The 5,000-nt window shown below is 38.3% G+C and overlaps 1 long non-coding RNA gene across 2 annotated transcripts in view; it reads left to right on the top strand.

Moving 5' to 3' along the window:
* Window positions 1-2,828, top strand: part of LOC122268029 (uncharacterized) — an 8,686-nt gene extending 5,858 nt beyond the window's left edge. For both annotated transcript variants that reach the window (XR_015190776.1, XR_015190777.1), the window contains one exon: window positions 1-2,828. This exon is cut by the window's left edge and continues 773 nt beyond it. This is a non-coding gene — a long non-coding RNA (uncharacterized LOC122268029).
* Window positions 2,829-5,000: the final 2,172 nt, after the last annotated feature.

The raw sequence follows: 5,000 nt of genomic DNA, 5'->3' as shown, positions 1-5,000 counted from the left end.
TAATATCTGTTGTAAAAGAATAATACAGATTACAATATTCCTAAATACAAAATTCATAATGTAATTGAAAATCTTGGGGATATGTAAATGAAAAGAGAGAGAAAGAGAGGAAAAAAGAAAAAAAAAAAAGAAAAAAGATCTGAATCAATAAAACCAAGGATATAATTGATTGTACAAGATTATTGCAAAATACAGTGTTCCTAGCCAGTGTGCATAAAGGGTTTACAAGTTTTACAGATATGTTGACAGATAATGAAAACAGGCCTGCATGAAACAAGAGCACAAGTGCCAACATTGCTTTAACTTACAATGATTATTACAGAATACATTGATTTAAAGAGATTATCACAGAATACAATGTTCAAAATGGATTGAACTCTTGAGGATATATATGTTAAATGTATTTTAGTTTTACTATCTATATATCTATCTATCTGTATCTATGTCTACACACACACCTATGGAGAAAAAGAGAAGAAGAGCGGCAAAAAGATGAGAATTGTGTGTGTGTGTGTGTGTGTGTGTGTGTGTGTGAGTTTATGTCTATTTATCTATGAACCATGGATGACATAACCAGTGAGAATCATCAGAGGATAATGTAAAAACTTAATTCTTCCATGAAATACAATTATTACTGTACAATAATGCTTAGTGTAAATATCTACAAGAAATGATTATTATAATGATAATAATGAAAATAATGATGATGATGATGATGATGTATTGTAACTATGCTTTCAATGACTTATCAGCTTTCATGTTGTGTCATCTTTTTGTATGTCTATGATGTTTAGAATAAAACAAAAACAAAACAAACACACACACACAATTAAATAAATAAAATATAACATATAATGCAAGAACACAAGGTTTCTAGGGTATGCTTCCAACAATTTGTCAGTTTTCATGTTTCTCTTTCTCTTGTATGTATATCATGTGGAAACAAAAAATAAAAAAAAATAAATAACATAACACAACAGCAATATCAGTTTTGCATAGTATGCTTTCATAAGGATGTCCGTTTTTCATATGCTTTAGCATTTTTTTTTTTTTCTTGATAAAATGTGAAAAATATTCAGTTGATGTAAGTGCACATTTGCTTTCTTTCATAGACAAAGTCTGGCTATTTCATCTATCAAGTTAATTTGGTAGCATGTTCTTTAACGTGGATGATTTAGTGAAAGATATGCGAGTCTTTATAATAGCTGAAAATTTTCATCTGCATTTACAAAATATCATAATAACATGCCAAGTCTAGAAAAGATAGTCGTTAAAGAACTGGTATGTGTCTAAGCATTGAAACAGCCAGCCAGCCAGCCAGCCATCTCTAAGGTGTGTGTGTGATGTGTTCCATCAAAACTAGTCATGCTAACTAGAGCAGTTGGGTAGTTTGTTGGATTTAGCTCCTTTTGTGAAGTGAATAAGGACTATATTGTGGAGATATTGTGGAAAAGGTCCATTTCTACTTGTCCGAGAGTTGAGCGGAGGCAGTTTGGTAGTTTGTTGGATTTAGCTGGTTAGTGAATAAGGTCTAGATTTGTTTGAGATATAGGGGAGAAGGTCGATTTCTGTTTGTCCGACGGCTGGTCGGGGCGCGCGTAGGCCTCACCGAGGCAAGAGCAAAGTCAAGTTGAATGTTGCTTGTGTATGAAATATGAAATGAGAAATGGAATGGATTGTATTGTACTGTATTGTTTGTTGATGAGTGAGATAGTTTTTTGGTGTTTTTTGCTTGTTTTTGTTTTTGACTCAGTTTTTGTTGTTTAGTTTAGTTGATGTTTGTTATGTTTTTTTTTGTTTGACGTTTGAGTTTGCGTTTTTGCTCTTTTTCTACGTGTTTTTCACTGGACTCTGTTTCTTTTTTCCTTCTTGTTGTCTTTTTGTGTGGTTGGACTGTTTGTTTCAGTGTTGAATTTGAGTTTTATAGTTTTTGTGTGTTCCTTTGTGTGGTGATTTTGTTTGTGAGAGAGAGGAATTCGAGTGTTTTCATGAGAGTGAGTGAGTGGGTTGGTACTGATAACTAGCTAACTACTGATCGCTTCCTTCCCTCCACACTGCACTGTGTAAACAGCACCTGTTTGATTGTAACCCGATCCCTCCCCCTCCTTATCTGGCTGGCTGTGGTCCTTCTTCCTCCCTCCCTCCCTCTCTCTCTCTCTTTCTTGCACGTACATTTTGATCTTCCTCTACCAAATCAAATTCAATGATTATTACTACTTCGTGCTCATACTTAGTGGCTATTTTACTCATCAATCACTTTTGTGTGTCACCAGGTATCGTAATATTATTGATAGTTATCCCTTGTAGCAAACTGTGCCTGTCTGATTCAACATACATACATAGATTGTTTCTATCTCTTTCTCTGTTTCACTTGCCCCCCCCCTTTTTCCACTCCGTACCACCCACCCCCCCTCTCTCTCTCTTTCTCTCTCCCATCATAGACAGCGAACCAACCATTCATTTCTAGTCATTCATTCATTCATTCATTTGTTTTAGTTTTTGTAATAAATCGACTTTACACTTGTAAATGCATACATGCATGTATCATTTCTCACTTTCTCCCCCCTTGACTCTTGACATGAAATGGGCCTACACTCTTATTCATTATCATTGCTACTGCTTGTTACATTCTTAACACCACCGACACTGCTACTACTACTAATACTACTATTGCCTACATTTGTTTTTGCCCCTAACATATACTGAGATCAAATAAACGTTGGCTTGTTTCTTGATTTACTATCCTCTGGAACTCCTTGTAACAAGCAAACTGTCTTTTGAATTTCTTGTTCTTCTCACATGTCCCAACATACATACACATACATACAACCACATACGCAGACAGACAGACAGACAACAATTAGTAGCTACGAGTTAACATTGATGAGAGCTCGCGGAAAGGAAACGAAACGAAACAGAGCAAACAAAGCAAGGCAAAGCAAAGCTAGGAAAAATGGCTATTCCACTTGCGTTTTCTTGGACCCTACTCGAACGAACAAACAAACTAGCAACCGATCAATCTAGTAAGCACGCATCTTCTCGCCGGGTCACCACACATACACTTACGAATCAAATCAAACAATTCAAAGTATTATCCATCACACTTACACTCTGACTGACTGATTGATTGATTGAGTTTTACCTTATCTGCATGCATACATGAAATAAAGAGAGACAGGCATGCATGCACATGCATATACGCAGACACACACACACAAGTACCAAGACAACTAACTCACCAACCAAGGGCAATTCCTTCAAGCTTGATAGAAACAACGGCGACATAATAATAATAATAATGATAATAATAGTAATAATAGACCTCACTCTAGTAAGGAAAGAGGTCACTCATTCACTCACTCCCTCCCAATTGCCATTATACCATCGTAACTACACCAGTGGTTTGTTGTTGCCTACATACTAAAAGCCAAACAAACAAACACATAGTCAATTGATAATATGATAGAGGTGGCCTGTTCCCCCCTCTCCCTACACTTGGAGAGGGGTTAGCCACCTCTATGCAAGTGTGGGGAGAGGGAGGGAGGGAGAAGGGAAGGGAGGGAAGAAGGGAGGGAGGGGGGAGGGAGAAGGGAAGGGAGGGAGGCATAGAGGTGGCCAACCCCTCTCCCTCCCTCCCTGTTCCCCCCTCCCCCCCCTCCCCACACATGCAAATTGGTTTGCGACGACCGACCGATGAATGAATAAATGAATACACGACACGAGTCAGTCATTACACAGATAGATGGATGGATAGATAGATACATAGATAGAGAGATACGACCACAATGTTTAGAATGCATTCCTTATCCACCTGGCCCTTAGGTCGATAACCGACAAAACAACCAGCAAGGAAAATCATGGAATCGCCGACGCCGCCGACGATATTCATTCGCTTACAAAAATGAACCAAACAAACAAACAAAAAAAGACATCGAGAGACGTACATGTTTACATTCTTAGCCATACTTGAGTCTTCACACTTATTTATTCCACTTGTCAGAGGAATAATGCTGTACATATTACTATTATCAAATATGGGGATGCTCACTCACTCAATCAATCACTCTCAAATGAACCAAAGTAAGGAAAGCAATTTTGCACACCTCCCTCCCTACCAAACTCTTATATAATGATTGGATGAATAAACAGTGAATAAACAACTAAGCCGCACATGATATCTGTAGGCACTACTAGTGACATGCACACGCACACGTACACGCCATGCAAAACGTACACATTCATCTAGTAAAATGCATGCAATGAATAAATGCACACACAACGCGCACGTCCACGTGCGTGCATGCATGCATAGATAGGCACATAGGCACCTGGACGGACGTAGGCACCTGCATGCACAGATATCTGCACACATACACACCTGCACACATACACACATACACACCTGCACACATAGACGGACGTAGGCACCTGGATGCACAGATATCTGCACACATACACACCTGCACGCACGCACGCACGCACGCACGCACGCACACGCACTCAAAAAGAAAAGTCAAATCGAATCAAATAAAAGCCTAACTTGTCGCATTCACACGCACCCACACATGCAAAGTGCTTAGTTCTCACCTATAGCCGCTAATTACAAGCACAACGCACACGTGCACACGGCACATACACACGAAAAAAGGAAAAGAAGGAGGAGAAGAAGAAAGAAAAAATGATGATAATATTATAAACAATGAGAACTCAACGACAGAATAAATAAATTATTAAATAAAAAATAAAATAAAATAAAATAAAGCAACGGCCATACTATGCACGCACGCACGCGAACACGGCACATACACACGAAAAAAAGAAAAGAAGAAGAAAGAAAGAAAAAATGATAATGATATTGTAAACAATGAGAACTCAACGGCAGAATAAATATATTAATAAACAAAAAATAGAATAAAATAAAATGAAATAAAGCAACGGCCATACTATGCACGCACGCACGCACGCACATCCACGCACGCACGCACGCACGCACGCACCCA

The sequence above is a fragment of the Penaeus japonicus genome, unplaced genomic scaffold (genome assembly GCF_977035675.1).
Source record: "Penaeus japonicus unplaced genomic scaffold, GWHDUDI00000001_assembly GWHDUDI00000041, whole genome shotgun sequence".
Lineage (NCBI taxonomy): Eukaryota > Metazoa > Arthropoda > Malacostraca > Decapoda > Penaeidae > Penaeus > Penaeus japonicus.
This window is presented reverse-complemented; position numbering and strand designations above follow the sequence as displayed.